General features: G+C 44.7%; 1 protein-coding gene and 1 pseudogene across 1 annotated transcript in view; one reads left to right on the forward strand and one right to left on the reverse strand.

Annotated features, from left to right (window-relative positions):
- Positions 1-24,849, forward strand: part of COLGALT2 (collagen beta(1-O)galactosyltransferase 2) — a 265,169-nt gene that overhangs the window by 77,207 nt on the left and 163,113 nt on the right. The window lies entirely within an intron of this gene.
- On the reverse strand, positions 20,557-20,675 carry LOC134964283 (5S ribosomal RNA; annotated as a pseudogene).

Below are 24,849 nucleotides of genomic sequence, written 5' to 3' on the forward strand. Positions count from 1 at the left end.
TTAGATTAACTGAACCATTGTTAGACAATAATACTCCCTCTACTAGGAACAATCGTTCTTGCTGCATAATAGGCAATGTAGCCCTGATAAAATTGTATCTAAATACCATACTATTAATACCGTATTTAGCAAAGACTTGTTTGCTTTATATTATTTTTATAGAGGGGCAATACATTTTAATTCAAATAGTGTGTGAATAAAATTTATGTTTTAATACTTTCATTCATTTTTCAATTTTTCTGGTTCTACTAATGAGTGCGCCAGACAAGGGTTCTGTCTTTCTCTTTTCTTGTTCATGTATCTATTGCTTCCATTCAGATGATGCTGAGCAGGACTACATTGAAGCTAATCTCCTCCACACCTGTAGAAACATCCACATCATGTCACGGTGCTGATTCCTACGCTGAGAGAACCACTTTGCTAGGGTAACAATCAGAAATCCAAAACAACCAGCCAAGCAGCTTTGTTTTCCTGAAAGTATGGCTTGTGACGTACGTAGCTGAAGTCGAGCAGTTGGAGAAGGTAGATCAAGGGATGAAGCTAAAATTGATTGGTTGGAGAATCTACATAAGATTTGAGAGTGACTGTCATGTCTTGTACAGTGGGTGCTCCCCGATGGCTCCCACTGCCAATGACTGAGACATGACAGCCAGAATGTAAACCCAACACAAGGGAAGTACAGCAGAGGTGGAGGTAGGGACAGAAGCAGGGATTGACCCATACCCACGAAAACAAACTCGAACAGTCATGTATACTATAAACGCATTTTGCCACATTTTCTTTCTTCAGTGGATTTTGGCAAATCAGAAAGGAGTGCTTCCATTTATTACATTCAGCCAGTATATAACTCCCTTCTCCCTCAGCATTGCACTTACACATTCACATGTTCCATCTCTCTGTATCCCACTTATTGATGTAACATTCCACATATCCGTGCTGACAGTGATAAATAGCCTAGAATACTGTCTGAGGTCCGCTTTCCCACCTCTCCGTCCTCTGACTGGTGATATTCTGATCACTGGAACATGACTCCTTGCAGTGACTCTGCTCGGTACTGTTTGCTTTGTTAGTGGCTGAATGGGACTGATTAGTGACCCAACTGTCTGAATCTCCATTCCAGTAGCCAAACAAGGAACAGTAGTCTGTGCCCCCCCAGGAACAGTAGTAGCCAGATATTTTCCCTTTATCCTAATAGGCTCTTCTGTTACTTCTCTTGTGGTATCCGGCCATAGAAAGGACTAAGTATAACATGCTATTTTGCATGGATCTAGAATACTGTGTGTTAAAATCATGACAGGATATATCATTATTTAAAACTAGTTTTTTATCATTTGCTATGAAAGATAGCTTTGTGTGTAGTCATTTAGGTTATACCATTTGTGTATAAATGAAAACATAGGCAGGGCATAGTTAACATACACACTGGTTTTAGATTCAATATTGTACACAGTACCCAGGTTATGTCCTAATTGGACACAGTATGAGTAGAGGCCTGTAAAGATATTTATTCTTCTCATACTGGTGTAGGTAGCATCCTGGAGCAGATGGTTGAAATTCCAGTGTGAGAGCAAATGAACTTTAAATTGCTTTAACAAAGAGGGGTCTGTCAGTACATCAGTACCTCAGTTGCTTTTATTATTTTGACTGCGATAAATTATATTTGTTAAAATTCTAAACAGCTGCTGTCATTTATCACTCTCTAGCCACGAAAACACAATTAAAATCATTACAGCAATTTATCAGTTTTTAAAGTATAATATTCATGAATGAACTAGCACCCTGCCAAAATAGACAGTTAAATATTGCTGCATACTTTAGACCCATAAGGGGCCAAATGTTTTCCTACAACCTCATCTGTTTCTACATATCTAAGTATTCCACCTTATACACTCATGGGACCTGCAGACATAGGGGGTAATTCCAAGTTGATCGCAGCAGGAATTCTGTTAGCAATTGGGCAAAACCATGTGCACTGCAGGGGAGGCAGATATAACATGTGCAGAGAGAGTTAGATTTGGGTGTGGTGTGTTCAATCTGCAATCTAATTTGCAGTGTAAAAATAAAGCAGCCAGTATTTACCCTGCACAGAAATAAAATAACCCACCCAAATCTAACTCTCTCTGCACATGTTATATATGCCACCCCTGCAGTGCACATGGTTTTGCCCAACTGCTAAAAAATTTCCTGCTGCGATCAACTTGGAATTACCCCCACAGTTCTAGGTTCTCTTAGGGCCATACATGCTGACTTTATGTACCTCTCGTTTGGGAAATTCCAGGGTGAAGTCCATTTGACATGCAGGGAACGTGGCAATGTGATTTGTGTCCTTACAACTATTTATTAAAATAACTCTGTTTAGGACACGTGGGCACTTGCTGAGGCTGGAGGAGAGAAAATCCCGTAAGCAACGGAGGAAAGGGTTCTTCACTTTAGGGCAAAAAGGATTTGGAATTTCCTACCAGGGAAGGTGGTAATGGCGGACTCTGTAAATGCATTTAAAAATGGATTGGACAAATTTCTGATTGAAAATGATATCCAAGGTTATAACATTTAAAATATTCACGTTGATAATCCGGGTGTAACATGATTTTTAGTTGTTAACTAGTCATAAAACATTACTTCAGCAGGTTCATTATAATCAACTCAACTTAATACAGAATACAGGTTGAACATGATGGGCATTTTGCCTCTATTCAACCTCAATTACTATGTTACTATGTTACAACCCACCCCATAGATTTGCAGCAGTGGAGGGGCACTACCACATGATTCAAATTCACATCATGGACCAGTCACTCTGCTCACTTCACCAGGAAGTCTCTTGGACATTTTGAGAGAGTATATAAAGATGCTTTTGGTTTTCACCACAAGCTGGAGCAACTGATACCATACTTGCCTACTTTCCTGGACTATCTGGCGTTCTCCCAAGTCTTTTGGTAGTCTCATGATGCACTCCCTGAAGAATAGAAAAACACTTTAAAAAAATGTAAAGTTGGCAAGTACGGATGACAGGAGGAGAGTCACACAAAGCCAGTGGGAGGCATGGGGTTGCTGGGGGATGAGGATGTGGATGCAGGCACCTCTATAATACACAGCATGGGAAGAATGAGCATGGGAAGAATGGGATGTGTAAATATGAAATAGTTTTGTGGCGGAAGAACAATGCCATCTTAACTTGGAACATATCTTTTTGAAGACAACTTACATAACTTATTTTGCATTATAAAATCACATTTTTGCATTTGATGGAATTATGCTTGACGTTAGGCTTGCACCACAAATTGTACCTAGTATTGAGGACAAAGGGGGTAATTCAGAGTTGATCGCAGCAGCAAATTTGTTAGCAGTTGGCCAAAACCATGTGCACTGCAGGTGTGGCAGATATAACATTTGCAGAGAGAGTTAAATTTGAGTCTACTATTTTTTGTATCCCCCTCCCCTCTCATAATGCTCAGATTTGTGAGCTGCCCAGGGGGGTGGTATTCAGTATGCCGGCTGTTGGGATCCCGGCGCTCAGTATACCGGCGCCGGAAACCTGACACCCGGCATACCGACAACTATTCTCTAGAGATGAGCGGGTTCGGTTTCTTTGAATCCGAACCCGCACGAACTTCACTTTTTTTTCCACGGGTCCGAGCGACTCGGATCTTCCCGCCTTGCTCGGTTAACCCGAGCGCGCCCGAACGTCATCATGACGCTGTCGGATTCTCGCGAGGCTCGGATTCTATCGCGAGACTCGGATTCTATATAAGGAGCCGCGCGTCGCCGCCATTTTCACTCGTGCATTGAGATTGATAGGGAGAGGACGTGTCTGGCGTCCTCTCCATTAGAATAGAGATAGATAGATTAGATAGAGAGAGATTGTGCAGAGTCGCAGACAGAGTTAGTTTACCACAGTCAGTGACCAGTGCAGTTGCTAGTTAACTTTTATTTAATATAATATATCCGTTCACTTCTCTCTGCTATATCCGTTCTCTGCCTGAAAAAAAAAACGATACACAGCACAGTCAGTCACACAGTGTGACTCAGTCTGTGTGCACTCAGCTCAGCCCAGTGTGCTGCACAGTCATCAATGTATAAATTAAAAGCTTATAATTAATTGTGGGGGAGACTGGGGAGCACTGCAGGTTGTTAGCAGGAGCCAGGAGTACAATTATATTAATTAACAGTGCACACTTTTGCTGCAGGAGTGGTGACCAGTGCCTGACCACCAGTATAGTATTGTTGTATACTACTAATATCTCTTTAAATATCAACCAGTCTATATTAGCAGCAGACACAGTACAGTGCGGTAGTTCACGGCTGTGGCTACCTCTGTGTCGGCACACGGCAGGCAGTCCGTCCGACCAGAATTGTATTATTTATTATTATATACCTACCACCTAACCGTGGTTTTTTTTTCATTCTTTATACCGTCATAGTGTCATCCTAATTGTTACGAGTATACTACTATCTCTTTATCAACCAGTGTACAGTGCGGTAGTTCACGGCTGTGGCTACCTCTGTGTCGGCACACGGCAGGCAGTCCGTCCGACCAGAATTGTATTATTTATTATTATATACCTACCACCTAACCGTGGTTTTTTTTTTCATTCTTTATACCGTCATAGTGTCATCCTAATTGTTACGAGTATACTACTATCTCTTTATCAACCAGTGTACAGTGCGGTAGTTCACGGCTGTGGCTACCTCTGTGTCGGCACACGGCAGGCAGTCCGTCCGACCAGAATTGTATTATTTATTATTATATACCTACCACCTAACCGTGGTTTTTTTTTCATTCTTTATACCGTCATAGTGTCATCCTAATTGTTACGAGTATACTACTATCTCTTTATCAACCAGTGTACAGTGCGGTAGTTCACGGCTGTGGCTACCTCTGTGTCGGCACACGGCAGGCAGTCCGTCCGACCAGAATTGTATTATTTATTATTATATACCTACCACCTAACCGTGGTTTTTTTTTCATTCTTTATACCGTCATAGTGTCATCCTAATTGTTACGAGTATACTACTATCTCTTTATCAACCAGTGTACAGTGCGGTAGTTCACGGCTGTGGCTACCTCTGTGTCGGCACACGGCAGGCAGTCCGTCCGACCAGAATTGTATTATTTATTATTATATACCTACCACCTAACCGTGGTTTTTTTTTCATTCTTTATACCGTCATAGTGTCATCCTAATTGTTACGAGTATACTACTATCTCTTTATCAACCAGTGTACAGTGCGGTAGTTCACGGCTGTGGCTACCTCTGTGTCGGCACACGGCAGGCAGTCCGTCCGACCAGAATTGTATTATTTATTATTATATACCTACCACCTAACCGTGGTTTTTTTTTCATTCTTTATACCGTCATAGTGTCATCCTAATTGTTACGAGTATACTACTATCTCTTTATCAACCAGTGTACAGTGCGGTAGTTCACGGCTGTGGCTACCTCTGTGTCGGCACACGGCAGGCAGTCCGTCCGACCAGAATTGTATTATTTATTATTATATACCTACCACCTAACCGTGGTTTTTTTTTCATTCTTTATACCGTCATAGTGTCATCCTAATTGTTACGAGTATACTACTATCTCTTTATCAACCAGTGTACAGTGCGGTAGTTCACGGCTGTGGCTACCTCTGTGTCGGCACACGGCAGGCAGTCCGTCCGACCAGAATTGTATTATTTATTATTATATACCTACCACCTAACCGTGGTTTTTTTTTCATTCTTTATACCGTCATAGTGTCATCCTAATTGTTACGAGTATACTACTATCTCTTTATCAACCAGTGTACAGTGCGGTAGTTCACGGCTGTGGCTACCTCTGTGTCGGCACACGGCAGGCAGTCCGTCCGACCAGAATTGTATTATTTATTATTATATACCTACCACCTAACCGTGGTTTTTTTTTCATTCTTTATACCGTCATAGTGTCATCCTAATTGTTACGAGTATACTACTATCTCTTTATCAACCAGTGTACAGTGCGGTAGTTCACGGCTGTGGCTACCTCTGTGTCGGCAGTCGGCAGGCAGTCCGTCCATCCATAATTGTATTATTATTATAATATATACCACCTAACCGTGGTTTTTTTATACCACCTAACCGTGGCAGTCCGTCCATAATTGTATACTAGTATCCAATCCATCCATCTCCATTGTTTACCTGAGGTGCCTTTTAGTTCTGCCTATAAAATATGGAGAACAAAAAAGTTGAGGTTCCAAAATTAGGGAAAGATCAAGATCCACTTCCACCTCGTGCTGAAGCTGCTGCCACTAGTCATGGCCGAGACGATGAAATGCCAGCAACGTCGTCTGCCAAGGCCGATGCCCAATGTCATAGTACAGAGCATGTCAAATCCAAAACACCAAATATCAGAAAAAAAAGGACTCCAAAACCTAAAATAAAATTGTCGGAGGAGAAGCGTAAACTTGCCAATATGCCATTTACCACACGGAGTGGCAAGGAACGGCTGAGGCCCTGGCCTATGTTCATGGCTAGTGGTTCAGCTTCACATGAGGATGGAAGCACTCAGCCTCTCGCTAGAAAACTGAAAAGACTCAAGCTGGCAAAAGCACCGCAAAGAACTGTGCGTTCTTTGAAATCCCAAATCCACAAGGAGAGTCCAATTGTGTCGTTTGCGATGCCTGACCTTCCCAACACTGGACGTGAAGAGCATGCGCCTTCCACTATTTGCATGCCCCCTGCAAGTGCTGGAAGGAGCACCCGCAGTCCAGTTCCTGATAGTCAGATTGAAGATGTCAGTGTTGAAGTACACCAGGATGAGGAGGATATGGGTGTTGCTGGCGCTGGGGAGGAAATTGACCAGGAGGATTCTGATGGTGAGGTGGTTTGTTTAAGTCAGGCACCCGGGGAGACACCTGTTGTCCGTGGGAGGAATATGGCCGTTGACATGCCAGGTGAAAATACCAAAAAAATCAGCTCTTCGGTGTGGAGGTATTTCACCAGAAATGCGGACAACAGGTGTCAAGCCGTGTGTTCCCTTTGTCAAGCTGTAATAAGTAGGGGTAAGGACGTTAACCACCTCGGAACATCCTCCCTTATACGTCACCTGCAGCGCATTCATAATAAGTCAGTGACAAGTTCAAAAACTTTGGGTGACAGCGGAAGCAGTCCACTGACCAGTAAATCCCTTCCTCTTGTAACCAAGCTCACGCAAACCACCCCACCAACTCCCTCAGTGTCAATTTCCTCCTTCCCCAGGAATGCCAATAGTCCTGCAGGCCATGTCACTGGCAAGTCTGACGAGTCCTTTCCTGCCTGGGATTCCTCCGATGCATCCTTGCGTGTAACGCCTACTGCTGCTGGCGCTGCTGTTGTTGCCGCTGGGAGTCGATGGTCATCCCAGAGGGGAAGTCGTAAGCCCACTTGTACTACTTCCAGTAAGCAATTGACTGTTCAACAGTCCTTTGCGAGGAAGATGAAATATCACAGCAGTCATCCTACTGCAAAGCGGATAACTGAGTCCTTGACAACTATGTTGGTGTTAGACGTGCGTCCGGTATCCGCCGTTAGTTCACAGGGAACTAGACAATTTATTGAGGCAGTGTGCCCCCGTTACCAAATACCATCTAGGTTCCACTTCTCTAGGCAGGCGATACAGAGAATGTACACGGACGTCAGAAAAAGACTCACCAGTGTCCTAAAAAATGCAGTTGTACCCAATGTCCACTTAACCACGGACATGTGGACAAGTGGAGCAGGGCAGGGTCAGGACTATATGACTGTGACAGCTCACTGGGTAGATGTATGGACTCCCGCCGCAAGAACAGCAGCGGCGGCACCAGTAGCAGCATCTCGCAAACGCCAACTCTTTCCTAGGCAGGCTACGCTTTGTATCACCGCTTTCCAGAATACGCACACAGCTGAAAACCTCTTACGGCAACTGAGGAAGATCATCGCGGAATGGCTTACCCCAATTGGACTCTCCTGTGGATTTGTGGCATCGGACAACGCCAGCAATATTGTGTGTGCATTAAATATGGGCAAATTCCAGCACGTCCCATGTTTTGCACATACCTTGAATTTGGTGGTGCAGAATTTTTTAAAAAACGACAGGGGCGTGCAAGAGATGCTGTCGGTGGCCAGAAAAATTGCGGGACACTTTCGGCGTACAGGCACCACGTACAGAAGACTGGAGCACCACCAAAAACTACTGAACCTGCCCTGCCATCATCTGAAGCAAGAAGTGGTAACGAGGTGGAATTCAACCCTCTATATGCTTCAGAGGTTGGAGGAGCAGCAAAAGGCCATTCAAGCCTATACAATTGAGCACGATATAGGAGATGGAATGCACCTGTCTCAAGTGCAGTGGAGAATGATTTCAACGTTGTGCAAGGTTCTGATGCCCTTTGAACTTGCCACACGTGAAGTCAGTTCAGACACTGCCAGCCTGAGTCAGGTCATTCCCCTCATCAGGCTTTTGCAGAAGAAGCTGGAGGCATTGAAGAAGGAGCTAACACGGAGCGATTCCGCTAGGCATGTGGGACTTGTGGATGCAGCCCTTAATTCGCTTAACAAGGATTCACGGGTGGTCAATCTGTTGAAATCAGAGCACTACATTTTGGCCACCATGCTCGATCCTAGATTTAAAGCCTACCTTGGATCTCTCTTTCCGGCAGACACAGGTCTGCTGGGGTTGAAAGACCTGCTGGTGACAAAATTGTCAAGTCAAGCGGAACGCGACCTGTCAACATCTCCTCCTTCACATTCTCCCGCAACTGGGGGTGCGAGGAAAAGGCTCAGAATTCCGAGCCCACCCGCTGGCGGTGATGCAGGGCAGTCTGGAGCGACTGCTGATGCTGACATCTGGTCCGGACTGAAGGACCTGACAACGATTACGGACATGTCGTCTACTGTCACTGCATATGATTCTCCCCCCATTGAAAGAATGGTGGAGGATTATATGAGTGACCGCATCCAAGTAGGCACGTCAGACAGTCCGTACTTATACTGGCAGGAAAAAGAGGCAATTTGGAGGCCCTTGCACAAACTGGCTTTATTCTACCTAAGTTGCCCTCCCACAAGTGTGTACTCCGAAAGAGTGTTTAGTGCCGCCGCTCACCTTGTCAGCAATCGGCGTACGAGGTTACATCCAGAAAATGTGGAGAAGATGATGTTCATTAAAATGAATTATAATCAATTCCTCCGCGGAGACATTGACCAGCAGCAATTGCCTCCACAAAGTACACAGGGAGCTGAGATGGTGGATTCCAGTGGGGACGAATTGATAATCTGTGAGGAGGGGGATGTACACGGTGATATATCGGAGGGTGAAGATGAGGTGGACATCTTGCCTCTGTAGAGCCAGTTTGTGCAAGGAGAGATTAATTGCTTCTTTTTTGGGGGGGGTCCAAACCAACCCGTCATATCAGTCACAGTCGTGTGGCAGACCCTGTCACTGAAATGATGGGTTGGTTAAAGTGTGCATGTCCTGTTTTGTTTATACAACATAAGGGTGGGTGGGAGGGCCCAAGGATAATTCCATCTTGCACCTCTTTTTTCTTTTCTTTTTCTTTGCATCATGTGCTGATTGGGGAGGGTTTTTTGGAAGGGACATCCTGCGTGACACTGCAGTGCCACTCCTAGATGGGCCCGGTGTTTGTGTCGGCCACTAGGGTCGCTAATCTTACTCACACAGCTACCTCATTGCGCCTCTTTTTTTCTTTGCGTCATGTGCTGTTTGGGGAGGGTTTTTTGGAAGGGACATCCTGCGTGACACTGCAGTGCCACTCCTAGATGTGCCCGGTGTTTGTGTCGGCCACTAGGGTCGCTAATCTTACTCACACAGTCAGCTACCTCATTGCGCCTCTTTTTTTCTTTGCGTCATGTGCTGTTTGGGGAGGGTTTTTTGGAAGGGCCATCCTGCGTGACACTGCAGTGCCACTCCTAGATGGGCCCGGTGTTTGTGTCGGCCACTAGGGTCGCTTATCTTACTCACACAGCGACCTCGGTGCAAATTTTAGGACTAAAAATAATATTGTGAGGTGTGATGTGTTCAGAATAGGCTGAAAATGAGTGTAAATTATGTTTTTTGAGGTTAATAATACTTTGGGATCAAAATTACCCCCAAATTCAATGATTTAAGCTGTTTTTTAGGTTTTTTTTAAAAAAACACCCGAATCCAAAACACACCCGAATCCGACAAAAAAAATTCGGTGAGGTTTTGCCAAAACGCGGTCGAACCCAAAACACGGCCGCGGAACCGAACCCAAAACCAAAACACAAAACCCGAAAAATTTCCGGCGCTCATCTCTACTATTCTCTCTCTTGGGAGTCCACGACCCCCCTGGAGGGAGAATAAATAGCGTGGTGCACGTAGCGCGCCATCATGCCTGCAAGGGGCTCATTTGCTCTCACCCAGCTGCTGGCATGCCGCCGGTCGGGATCCCGGCGCCCTGTATGCTGGGCGCCGGGACCCCGACCGCCAGCATAACATACTACACCCGCCCAGGCTATCGTTGGACAGTTGTAGAGATGAGCGGGTTCGGTTCCTCGGGAGCCGAACACCCCCCCCCCCCCCCCGAACTTCACCTATTTTACACGGTTCTGAGGCAGTCTCGGATCTTCCCACCTTGCTCGGTTAACCAGAACGCGCCCAAACGTCATCATCCCGCTGTCGGATTCTCGCGAGATTCGTATTCTATATAAGGAGTCGCGCGTCGCCGCCATTTTCACTCGTGTTTTGGAGATTGAACGGAGAGGATGTGGCTGCGTTCTCTCCCTGAAAAGCTCCGTAATCTGTGCTCAGTGTGCTGAAAATATCTGTGCTAAGTGTGCTGCAAATAATCTGTGCTCAGTGTGCTGAAAATATCTACATTCTCTGCCTGAAAACGCTCCATATCTGTGCTCAGTGAGCTGCAAATATCTGATCAGTGTGCTGCATTGTGGGGACTGGGGACCACCAGTATATAATATATACTTTTCTATAGCTTATATACTGCTTGTCAGGACACACATGGGTCACAGTTACACAGCTCTGTACTGATATATACAATAATATATACACTTTTCTGTAGCTTCTATACTGCTTGTCAGGACACATGTGTCACAGTTACACCGCTCTGTACTGATATATACAATAATATATATACTTTTCTATAGCTTCTATACTGCTTGTCAGGGACACATGGGTCACAGTTACACTGCTCTGTACTGATATATACAATAATATATATACTTTTCTATAGCTTCTATACTGCTTGTCAGGACACATGTGTCACAGTTATACCGCTCTGTACTGATATACGATAATATTATATATACTTTTCTATAGCTTCTATACTGCTTGTCAGGACACATGTGTCACAGTTACACTGCTCTGTACTGATATACAGTAATATTATATATACTTTTCTTATTTTCTATAGCTTCTATACTGCTTGTCAGGACACGTGTCACAGTTACACCGCTCTGTACTGATATACAGTAATATTATATATACTTTACTATAGCTTCTATACTGCTCGTCAGGACACATGTGTCACAGTTACACCGCTCTGTACTGATATACAGTAATATTATATATACTTTTCTATAGCTTCTATACTGCTTGTCAGGACACATGTGTCACAGTTACACCGCTCTGTACTGATATATACAATAATATATATACTTTTCTTATTTTCTATAGCTTCTATACTGCTTGCCAGGACACGTGTCACAGTTACACCGCTCTGTACTGATATACAGTAATATTATATATACTTTTCTATAGCTTCTATACTGCTTGTCAGGACACATGTGTCACAGTTACACCGCTCTGTACTGATATACAGTAATATTATATATACTTTTCTATAGCTTCTATACTGCATGTCAGGACACATGTGTCACAGTTACACCGCTCTGTACTGATATACAGTAATATTAAATATACTTTTCTATAGCTTCTATACTGCTTGTCAGGACACGTGTCACAGTTACACCGCTCTGTACTGATATACAGTAATATTAAATATACTTTTCTATAGCTTCTATACTGCTTGTCAGGACACATGTGTCACAGTTACACATGCTCTGTACTGATATACAGTAATATTAAATATACTTTTCTATAGCTTCTATACTGCTTGTCAGGACACGTGTCACAGTTACACCGCTCTGTACTGATATACAGTAATATTATATATACTTTTCTATAGCTTATATACTGCTTGTCAGGACACATGTGTCACAGTTACACCGCTCTGTACTGATATACAGTAATATTATATATACTTTTCTATAGCTTCTATACTGCATGTCAGGACACATGTGTCACAGTTACACCGCTCTGTACTGATATACAGTAATATTATATATACTTTTCTATAGCTTATATACTGCTTGTCAGGACACATGTGTCACAGTTACACCGCTCTGTACTGATATACAGTAATATTATATATACTTTTCTATAGCTTCTATACTGCATGTCAGGACACATGTGTCACAGTTACACCGCTCTGTACTGATATACAGTAATATTATATATACTTTTCTATAGGTTCTATACTGCTTGTCAGGACACGTGTCACAGTTACACCGCTCTGTACTGATATACAGTAATATTATATATACTTTTCTATAGCTTCTATACTGCTTGTCAGGACACATGTGTCACAGTTACACCGCTCTGTACTGATATACAGTAATATATATACTTTTCTATAGCTTCTATACTGCTTGTCAGGACACATGGGTCACAGTTACACCGCTCTGTACTGATATATACAATAATATATATACTTTTCTATAGCTTCTATACTGCTTGTCAGGACACACGTGTCACAGTTACACTGCTCTGTACTGATATATACAATAATATAAATACTTTTCTATACTGCTTGTCAGGACACGTGTCACAGTTACACCGCTCTGTACTGATATACAGTAATATTATATTTCTCTTACGTCCTAGAGGATGCTAGGGACTCCGTAAGGACCATGGGGGTATAGACGGGCTCCGCAGGAGACATGAGCACTATAAAGAACTTTAGAATGGGTGTGCACTAGCTCCTCCCTCTATGCCCCTCCTCCAGACCTCAGTTAGTTAGATCCTGTGCCCAGAGGAGACTGGGTGCATTACAGGGAGCTCTCCTGAGTTTCTCTGAAAAAAGAATTTTGTTAGGTTTTTTATTTTCAGGGAGCACTGCTGGCAACAGGCTTCCTGCATCGTGGGACTGAGGAGAGAGAAGCAGACCTACTTAAATGATAGGCTCTGCTTCTTAGGCTACCGGACACCATTAGCTCCAGAGGGAGTCGGAACGCAGGTCTCCCCTCGCCTTTCGTCCCAGAGCCGTGCCGCCGTCCTCCTCACAGAGCCGGAAGATAGAAGCCGGGTGAGTATAAGAAGAAAGAAGACTTCAAAGGCGGCAGAAGACTTCAGATCTTCTCTGAGGTAACTTGCTCCCACACACAACACACACGGCAGGCACTGATGGGTGCAGGGCGCAGGGGGGGGGGGGGGCGCCCTGGGCAGCAATTTTAAACCTCTAGGACTGGCTAAAATGAATATATAGGCTCCGAGAGCTGTATATAGTAAATCCCCCGCCAGTATTTAAAAAAATCGAGCGGGACCGAAGCCCGCCGCTGAGGGGGCGGAGCTTGATCCCTCAGCACTAAACAGCGCCATTTTCTCCACAGACACTGCAGAGAAGCTGGCTCCCCGGACTCTCCCCTGCTGAACACGGTGACACAGAGCAGAAAAGAGGGGGAGGGGCACTTGTAAGGCGCTGGGGGTGTATTATATGCACATAATTATATAAAAGCGCTATTTATCTGGGAATTGGTTTTTCCAGTGTCAGTTGGCGCTGGGTGTGTGCTGGCATACTCTCTCTCTGTTTCTCCAAAGGGCCTTATTGGGGATCGGTCTCCATATAAATATCCCTGTGTGTGTGGGGGTGTCGGCAGAGCCAGATTAAGGTTCCGGGGGGCCCGGGGTACTTAAGACATGGGGGGTCCCTAAGGACTATTATATATATGGTATATGGCGGGGCCCGGGGTACTTAAGATATGGGGGGCCCCTAAGGACTATTATATATATGGTATATGGCATTCAACTCAAATTACTGAACACAAGAGTCTCCTTCACGATCAACGTTTCGGTATTATTAACCTTTGTCAGGATCCTGGCGAAGCTTAATAATACCGGAATGTTGATTGTGAAGGAGATTCTTTTGTTCATTTACTTGAATTGAATGCCAGTCCCGTGAGTGCCACCCTCACTGCTGATATATATACACATACATACACACTGACATCTCTGAGGCACCACCCTGACACCCACCCACACACCACCTCGACCACCGAGAGAGAGAGGGAAAAGGAGAGGGGGGAGGAAGGGGTGGAGAGAGAGAAAGAGAGGGGGAGAGGAAGAAAAAGAGTGAGAGAGATGGGGGGAGGAGAGAGAGAAAAAGACAGATGGAGAGGGGGGAGATTTCATGAGAATGGAACTAAAGTAGTAAAAGTGTGCTGACACCACACTGTCGGCTTCCTCATGGGTCATCTTTGTCTTGGTTAATGCCTGCAGCTCGTGGGGGACTGATGGGCTCTGCTGCTGAGGGGTGTGCTGGGCATAGTGTGATCCAAGCTGGGGCGGGTACAGTGGAATGACCCAACTTTGGGTGGGCACAATAAAATGAGCCAAACTGTAGGGTGACACTAACTGGAGTGGGCACCCCAGCCTTGGCACCCTGCACATCCCTGTTGACATAGCGCAGGGTGGCTCGGAGCAGGGACACGACAAGCAGCAGCCACACCAACATCTCCCTCATCCCGGGATAACGGAGGCACTTCCGGGTGTGGGATGCACGTCACTTGGCGCTCCTCCTGCTCCTTGCGCATGTACTGTACTGTACATGGCAGGGATAGAACAGGTGAGGCGGGCAGGGCGGGCGCAGAGTAGTGCGGGGCGCCGGGCCTCAAGAGATGACTTCATGCACAGGCAGTGAGGTGACGGGGGGTATGGCGGCAGGTGCGATCAAGGACACGGGGCCCCTAAGAACTGGGGGGCCCGGGGTAACGTACCTCCTGGGTCCCCCGCTTAATCCGGCACTGGGTGTCGACACCTGATTGGTTGGACATGTGGAATGTTTTAAATGCAAATGTGACATTATTACATAAAAGGATGGACAAAGCAGAGTCCAGGGAAAAAGCAGGGAGTCAATCCATGGCTTTGACTGTGTCACAGGGCCCTTCAGGGTCTCAAAAACGTCCCCTATCCCAAATAGCAGACACTGATACCGACACGGATTCTGACTCCAGTGTCGACTACGATGATGCAAAGTTACACCCAAGGGTGTCAAAAAGTATTCATTATATGATTATTGCAATAAAAGATGTTTTGCATATCACAGATGACCCCTCTGCCCCTGACACGAGGGTACACATGTTTAAGGAAAAGACACCTGAGGTGACATCCCAAGGCTACAAGCTGGAATTCGAAGACGTGCCTCCCCACCGATTCTTCAAATCGGCTTTACCTGCGTCTCCCCCAGAGAGGGAGATAGTTTTAGCTGCAATTCAAAAGCTGTGTCTTCAGCAAGTGATTATCAAGGTTCCCTTAATACAACAGGGAAAAGGGTACTATTCAACCCTATTTGTGGTTCCGAAACCGGATGGCTCGGTCAGACCCATTCTAAACTTAAAATCCCTGAACCTGTACTTAAAAAGGTTCAAGTTCAAGATGGAATCGCTCAGGGCAGTGATCTCCAGCCTGGAAGGGGGGGATTTCATGGTGTCACTAGACATAAAGGACGCATACCTTCATGTCCCCATTTATCCTCCTCATCAGGCGTACCTGAGATACGCTGTACAGGACTGTCATTATCAATTTCAGACGTTGCCGTTTGGGCTTTCCACGGCCCCGAGGGTTTTCACCAAGGAAATGGCGGAAATGATGGTACTCCTGCGCAGGCAAGGAATCACAATTATCCCGTACTTGGACGATCTCCTGATAAAAGCGAGATCAAAGGAACAGTTGCAGAAAAGCGTGTCGCTCTCCCTGAGAGTGCTGCAGCAACATGGCTGGATCCTAAATCTACCAAAGTCACAGTTGGTTCCAACAACTCGGCTGTCTTTCTTAGGCATGATTCTGGACACAGAACAAAAGAGGGTTTTTCTCCCTATGGAAAAAGCCCAGGAACTCCAGAACATGGTCAGAGACCAGTTAAAACCAAAAAAAGTGTCAGTCCATCAATGCACTCGAGTACTGGGGAAAATGGTGGCGACCTACGAGGCCATCCCCTTCGGCAGGTTTCATGCAAGGACTTTTCAGTGGGACCTTCTAGACAAGTGGTCCGGGTCCCACCTTCAAATACATCAGAAAATAACCCTGTCCCCCAGGGCCAGGGTGTCTCTCCTGTGGTGGCTGCAGAATGCTCACCTTCTAGAAGGTCGCAGGTTCGGCATTCAGGACTGGGTTCTGGTGACCACGGACGCGAGCCTCCGAGGATGGGGAGCAGTCACACAAGGAAGGAATTTTCAGGGACTGTGGTCCTACACATCAGCATACTGGAATTAAGGGCCATATACAACGGCCTACGACAATCGGAGAATCTTCTTCGCGACCTACCGGTACTGATTCAATCAGACAACGTCACAGCCGTGGCTCATGTAAACCGCCAAGGCGGGACAAGGAGCAGAGTGGCAATGGCGGAAGCCACCAGGATTCTGCGCTGGGCAGAAAATCACGTAAACGCTCTGTCAGCGTTATTTATTCCGGGAGTGGACAACTGGGAAGCAGACTTCCTCAGCAGACACGATCTCCATCCAGGAGAGTGGGGACTTCATCAAAAAGTCTTTGCAGAGATAACAAGTCTTTGGGGACTTCCTCAAATAGACATGATGGCATCACCCCTCAACAAGAAGCTTCGGAGGTATTGTGCCAGGTCAAGGGACCCTCAGGCAGTAGCGGTGGACGCCCTGGTGACACCATGGGTGTTTCAGTCGGTCTATGTGTTCCCTCCTCTTCCTCTCTCAAAAATATTGAGAATCATAAGACGAAGAAGAGTACAGACAATACTCATTGTTCCAGATTGGCCTCGAAGGGCCTGGTATTCAGATCTTCAGGAGATGCTCACAGAAGATCCGTGGCCTCTTACTCTCAGGGAGGACCTGATGCAGCAGGGACCCTGCGTGTTCCAAGACTTACCGCGGTTACGTTTGACGACATGGCGGTTGAACACCGAATCCTAGCGGAGAAGGGTATTCCGGAAGAAGTCATCCCTACTCTGATAAAGCCTAGGAAGGTAGTGACGGCGAAACATTATCACCGTATCTGGAGGAAGTATGTATCTTGGTGTGAAGCCAAGAATGCTTCTACGGAAGATTTCCACTTGGGCCGTTTTCTCCACTTTCTACAGACAGGAGTGGATATGGGCCTAAAGTTAGGCTCCATTAAGGTACAGATGTCGGCCCTATCTATATTCTTCCAGAAGGAATTGGCTTCTCTCCCAGAAGTCCAAACTTTTGTAAAGGGAGTGCTACACATCCAGCCTCCTTTTGTGCCCCCAGTGGCACCATGGGACCTTAACATGGTGTTACAGTTCCTAAAATCTCACTGGTTTGAACCTCTTCAAATAGTTGAATTAAAGTTTTCTCACTTGGAAAGTGGTCATGTTGTTGGCCTTGGCATCTGCAAGGCGGGTGTCCGAATTGGCGGCCTTATTTCATAAGAGCCCCTACTGTATCTCATTTTCCATGAGGATAGAGCAGAGTTGAGGACTTGTCCTCAATTTTTGCCTAAGGTGGTGTCATCGTTTCATATGAACCAACCTATTGTGGTGCCTGTGGCTACGGGAGACTTGGAGGATTCCAAATCCCTTGATGTAGTCAGGGCCTTTAAAATGTACGTAGCCAGGACGGCTCGGGTTAGGAAAACAGAGGCACTGTTTGTCCTGTATGCAGCCAACAAGGTTGGCACTCCTGCTTCTAAGCAGATTATTGCTCGCTGGATCTGTAACACGATTCAGCAGGCTCATTCTACGGCTGGATTGCTGTTACCAAATTCAGTAAAGGCCCATTCCACTAGGAAGGTGGGCTCTTCTTGGGCGGCTGCCCGAGGCGTCTCGGCCTTACAGCTTTGCCGAGCAGCTACTTGGTCGGGTTCAAACACTTTTGCAAAATTCTACAAGTTTGATACCCTGGCTGAGGAGGACCTCATGTTTGCTCAATCGGTGCTGCAGAGTCATCCGCACTCTCCCGCCCGGTTTGGAGCTTTGGTATTATCCCCATGGTCCTTATGGAGTCCCCAGCATCCTCTAGGACGTAAGAGAAAATAAGATTTTAAACCTACCGGTAAATCTTTTTCTCCTAGTCCGTAGAGGATGCTGGGCGCCCGTCCCAGTGCGGACATATTTCTGCATGACTTGTATATAGTTATTGCTTACATAAGGGTTATGTTACAGTTAGGATCAGTCGTTGGCTGATACTGTTTTGTTCATACTGTTAACTGGTTGCGTATATTCCAGGTTATACGGTGTGGATGGTGTGGGCTAGTATGAATCTTGCCCTTGGATTAACAAAAATCCTTTCCTCGTACTGTCAGTCTCCTCTGGGAACAGTTTCTCTAACTGAGGTCTGGAGGAGGGGCTTAGAGGGAGGAGCCAGTGCACACTCATTCTAAAGTTCTTTATAATGCCCATGTCTCTTGCGGAGCCCGTCTATACCCCATGGTCCTTACGGAGTCCCCAGCATCCTCCACGGACTAGGAGAAAAAGATTTACCGGTAGGTTTAAAATCTTATTATACTTTTCTATAGCTTCTATACTGCTTGTCAGGACACATGGGTCACAGTTACACCGCTCTGTACTGATATACAGTAATATTGGGTAGTATTCATGTGACCGCCGGTCAGCTGACCGACAGTCACATGACCTCCTCCACCAGCCCGTCGGGTCACTGTCTCGATGGTCGGCATGCCGACCATCAGGGACTATTTTCACTCGTGGGTGTCCACGACACCCATAGAGTGGTAATAGAACCCGTGGATGCACTCGCCCCTCCCCGCCAGGATCCCGGCGTCGGTATGCTGCCGGGATCCCGGCGTAGGTAAGCTGACCAGCAGTCAGGAGACCGCCGGTCAGCCGTACTACACCCGTAATATTATATATACTTTTCTATAGCTTCTATACTGCTTGTCAGGACACATGGGTCACAGTTACACCGCTCTGTACTGATATACAGTAATATTATATATACTTTTCTATAGCTTCTATACTATATATACTTTTCTATAGCTTCTATACTGCTTGTCAGGACACATGTGTCACAGTTACACCACTCTGTACTGATATATACAATAATATATATACTTTTCTATAGCTTCTATACTGCTTGTCTGACACATGTGTTACAGTTACACTGCTCTGTACTGATATATACAATAATATATATACTTTTCTATAGCTTCTATTCTGCTTGTCAGGACACATGTGTCACAGTTACACCACTCTGTACTGATATATACAATAATATATATACTTTTCTATAGCTTCTATACTGCTTGTCAGGACACATGTGTCACAGTTACACCGCTCTGTCTGTACTGATATATACAATAATATATATACATTTCTTATTTTCTATAGCTTCTATACTGCTTGTCAGGACACGTGTCACAGTTACACCGCTCTGTACTGATATACAGTAATATTATATATACTTTTCTATAGCTTCTATACTGCTTGTCAGGACACATGTGTCACAGTTACACCGCTCTGTACTGATATATACAATAATATATATACTTTTCTTATTTTCTATAGCTTCTATACTGCTTGTCAGGACACGTGTCACAGTTACACCGCTCTGTACTGTTATACAGTAATATTATATATACTTTACTATAGCGTCTATACTGCTTGTCAGGACACATGTGTCACAGTTACACCACTCTGTACTGATATACAGTAATATAATATATACTTTTCTATAGCTTCTATACTGCTTGTCAGGACACACGTGTCACAGTTACACCGCTCTGTACTGATATATACAATAATATATATACTTTTCTATAGCTTTTATACTGCTTGTCAGGACACATGTATACGTACGAAAAGAGAAAAGTATGACTCTTGTTTGGGCGCACTCTTGTGATAAACTAGATGTTAATTAACCAGTGATGTGTCTAACGATTAATAATGAAGTCTTTATTGTCTACTCTTTAAAATGCAAGGGGACTAAAAACAACAAGTTAGACATAACGAGTTGAACGTAACACTCCCGTCGATATGCCGACTGGAGAAATAGGTCTCCCAAAATAAATAAAGAAATGTCCAGATCTTAATTATACCTGGATAAGTGCATATCGGAAGATAGCCACATATTAAGCTACTTCCATCTGCCCAAGATCTGTGCAAACTGTGTTTGAATTGATGTAGCCCTAAGTTGGGTTACATTCGTGAGTGGGAGAACCCACACACTAGGTAACAATTCTAACAATAATAATAATAATAAACCACTGTATTTAATGAAATGAATAAATTAAATAGGTGAGAAGATGAAGTATAAGTGGTGATACTGCTGTTGGTGTGGTTTCCACGGGGAAGAGAGTCTCCCTACTTCACTGGGTATTCCCTAGAGGTCACCCATCTAGGTGCTGACCCAGCCCACCTCCGTTTAGCTTCCAAGATCGGACGAGATTGGGCGTGAACGTAGGGGTATGGTCGTAGGAAGGTTTGACCCTGTAGCACCAATGAGAGTGCACCGAAACGGGAGGATGAATTCCTCCACGGAGAGGAAATGCTAGAAATGCGTGGAGAAAAGAGTGGTAGTAGATAAATGAGTGTGAATCTGCTGTCCACGTTAGACTGAAGAGACGTGTCTCCTGAGGGGACACGCTCCCCTGAATCGTGGATGAGAGTTCACAGAAGGAAGAACATCGAGAAGAAAAAACATGGCAAGGATAAACGGAAAGTAATTGCAATTAGATTGTTATATAAGATTACAGTGGGTCCCTTTGAGTCCTCTCTTATTTGGATTCTAATAAATCCTGGGTCAAAATATATATAGATCACTGTGACAGGTATCAAGACAAATTCCAAAATAAGTCATAATAATAGTAATCTCATATGGGTGGTGTCAGATCACATGGTAAGTGTATAGCTACCTTTACATAACAGATTTTAATAGCATTTGATAATAGATGAAATTGTGCAGTGCACCAGACCTTAGATGTCACTCGTGATATTAACAGTGAATTCTTGATTAAACAAATATTGGTTACTAACATGAGCAAATATATGAGGAAAAGAGGAAGAAAAGTAGGAGAATTATCACCTATACAGTTCTGTCTTTAGTAAATGCCCTCAGAGGGACAAAAATATAAAGTACACAGTTTGGAGGTACCTCAGGTAGAGCACATGCAGAATCACACGGCACCTGTCCTAATTACACTTGAATGTGAGGAAAGAATATTGCACATTATACTTAGGCAAAACAAAGATATACTGTGCTCTTTCACTGAGAACACCAACAGTGGTAACGACAGAGATTGTCTCTGTAAAAAATGGGCTTAAGCGAATAAAGCAGATGAGTGTTAAGTGTCACTCATTCAATTGGTAGGCAGATGGGGTACCCGCAGGGGATGCGGGGCCACCAATACCTGCCCCTATAGCAAGGTTATACCACAAAGTACCTAAATGAGATAGTACACATATATGCTATGCAGCTGGGCTGGAAGCTCCAGCAATATTAGTGATTTTTACAGAGCCAAGGGAAAGTGCTGCTTTAGAATAGGTTTGGAGCAATAGAGTTAATAAACGTAAATAAGCATCAAATATCACCACTCCAAGTGTCAGACAGGTGGGGTGCCTGCAAGGAAAACGCGTTTCACCCGGTCACGGGCTTGTTCACTTCCATTCTGAGCAGCTCCCCAGAGTTGAATGCCTGAGTGTTAAAAACCCTTAATGATTAGTGTCAGCCAATAGCTGACCATGTGGGCGGAAATACTAAACACATTTGTCCAATCAAGGGCCTACAGAAAAATGCATCATAGGGCCGGGCTAAATTAGACAAGTGAGATGGGCAAAGAAGGGCGGAAGTTGGACTTCTCACTTCCGCCCAAACTGTATTGCCGTATTGTGAAACACAGAAAGTAGTGCGACAGCAATGTCACATGGGGCGGGCTGCAGCGGACTAGGAGGGCGGGGATTACTCCCGCCCTGGACAGTATAGTCCAAGTCCGAGCAGTCGCTAGAGGCGGCATGACGCTGGTAAGTGTGGGCGGAAGCTGTAAACTGGGCTTCCGCTCGCATGAGCGGCATGACGCTGATGAGTGTGGGCGGAAGCTGTAATCTAGACTTCCGCCCGCATGAGGATGTCGGGTTGCTAGGGAACCATCAACAAAATAGACGGAAATAGAGGACTAGAGGGGCCGGCATAGGGTTGCTAGGATACCCTCATAACACACGGGAAGACACACGGAGAGGGGCGCCAGTATGCCCTGCCCATCCCCCGTATAATACAGACTGTAATTATAGATATGATTACCAATTATAATGGTATGAACATAATGGTAAAAGTGAAATAGAGGTAACAGTGAAATGTCTGGGGATGAAAAAATTATGCAAATCGGTATACATTGCAAATATCAAAGGATGAAAAAATGGCATGAAGATAATGATGAGGAGGATGAGCAATAAATTAAAATAAAATAAAAATGAAAAATGAAAAAAATAATGAATGAAATGAATAAAAAAATATATATATGAATAAATATATACAGTCTATCCGGACCGGCACTCCCCCTCCTCAATTTTACTGCTTTGGTGCCATCTCAGGAATTGGTGGGTAGATGAAGCATGAAAAAAGCGGCACTCAAAGTCTGGTGAAGAAGTTAAATATATTTCACACGTAGTGGTGAACCGACGTTTCGGGGACCAAGCGCCCCTTTTTCAAGGTGAACAACGAATAAATATATATATATATAAAGAATGATTAGGATGAAAGTTACAAAGCGTGAAGGAGCAGCAGCAATGGGTTAATAGAGAGTAAAGGCCTGCTAGGGTGGATATTTGGGAAAAAAGCGGCATGAAGAAGGATTAATTAAAATTAAAAATGAAAGATTACTGGTATATGTAAGTGGAAAGATATTTACGGTGGGAATGAGTAGTGTAAATTGCAACGGAGAGAAGCATGTGGGTAAATAAGTGAATGAGTAGCGACTAATGAGTGATGAGTGTTAGTATGTATACCAGACGGCCTGGGATAGTGCAACTGGGATACTAAACATGTTAATGTGACAACATACTGTGTCTGGGGAATAACAAAGAGTAGAGGTAGCATGTGTGGCTACCTGAAGTGCGTCATGTCTCAGGTGTGCATCAAATAGAAATATGTGAGAATTAAACGTATGAGTGCAACCTGGGGGGGGGGGGGGGGGGGGAAGTGAGAGTGAAATGAGAAGTGTGAAAGTTGATGCAGAACAAGTGCAAGAGTGATATGTTCCTAATGGGAAGATATAGGGAAAGTTGCGGTGTGAGGTGCCCTTGTTCTGACAGGGGTGATAATAGCTATGTAAGGGTGTGAGGGGGTGTCCTAACTAGGTGTGTGTAAAAGGTGTGCTGGTGGGAGTGGGGTGGCAAGGCAGTGAATGAGGGGAGGAAATGGTAAATGAGAGTTGATGTGATAAAGGAGAATGAATATTATTATTATGTTAAGGTGAAATGAGAAATAGAAAAAGAAAAGAAAAGGAAGAAAAGAGGGGAAGAAAAAGAAAAAAAGGGGGGGGAAAGAAAGGGGAAGGAAAGGAAAGGAAAGAAAAATGAAGAGTTAAAACTACAAGCCATGATACTGTGCCTACGGTGTGTACAAATTGTGAAAATGCAAGAGGTGTAAACAAAGAAAAGTATACGCCATATGTGAAAATTATAGCGAGTTATTATAGGAATACACTAAAGTTAATATTCTCATTGAGGTCATTAGGTCGGAGTCCACCCAACCTGAAGGTCCACTCGCTTTCTTTTTTCAAGAGTTCCTTGGTAATGTCGCCGCCCCTGATTCCCAGATGAATTTGCTCCAGACCAAAGATCTTGAGGTCCTTCTGATAATCCTTATGACGGGTGTAAAAGTGTCTTGCAACTGTGGTTATCTGCTTCATCCGGGCAAGGTCCATGGCGGCATTGCGACAGGTGCCAAGATGTTCCAACGCTCTTTCCTTAAGTTTACGAGTTGTCATTCCTATGTACCTGACATTGCAACTGCATGTGATGCAATAAATGAGTGCTTGCGTGTCGCAGTTAATTGGTTGATCCTTATGGTCTTACCATATCTGTCCACCACTGAATTGGTTTTCAGAATATGGGGGCAGGCCTTGCATTTGCCACAGGGGAAAGAACCCGTCACTGTTGTGTGTGCTGGAATTCCACTGGCTATAAAGTCCGTAATCTGACTTTGCATTGGCGTTTTTTTAATGAAGTGGATTCTGACCAGGTGGTCCTTAATGTTTTTGGACCTGCGCCAACTCATGTTGACTTTTGAGTTTATGTAAGGTGATAAGTCCGCATCTGACTGTAAAATGGGAAGATGTTTTTCAATAGCCTGCTTTAGGAGTTTCCATTCAGGACAGAAAGTTCCAACGAACCTGATTTTGGTCTCATCCTTCTTAGTCTTGAGCTGGCGTTGTGAGATTAATGTGTCTCTGCTGGTATCGAGTGCCTCTTTTTGAGCCCGCTTGAGCGAGTGCTTGCTGTATCCCCTTTCCAGGAGCCGATTGGTCAGTTCGTGACTTTTCACCTTATAGATCCCTACCTCTGAGCAGTTTTGCCTCAGTCTCAAAAATTCCCCCTTCGGAATGTTCTCTATAGTGGGGGGGAAATGTGCGCTGGTTTGGAGGAGGATGCTATTTG

This window comes from Pseudophryne corroboree, chromosome 9 (genome assembly GCF_028390025.1).
Source record: "Pseudophryne corroboree isolate aPseCor3 chromosome 9, aPseCor3.hap2, whole genome shotgun sequence".
Lineage (NCBI taxonomy): Eukaryota > Metazoa > Chordata > Amphibia > Anura > Myobatrachidae > Pseudophryne > Pseudophryne corroboree.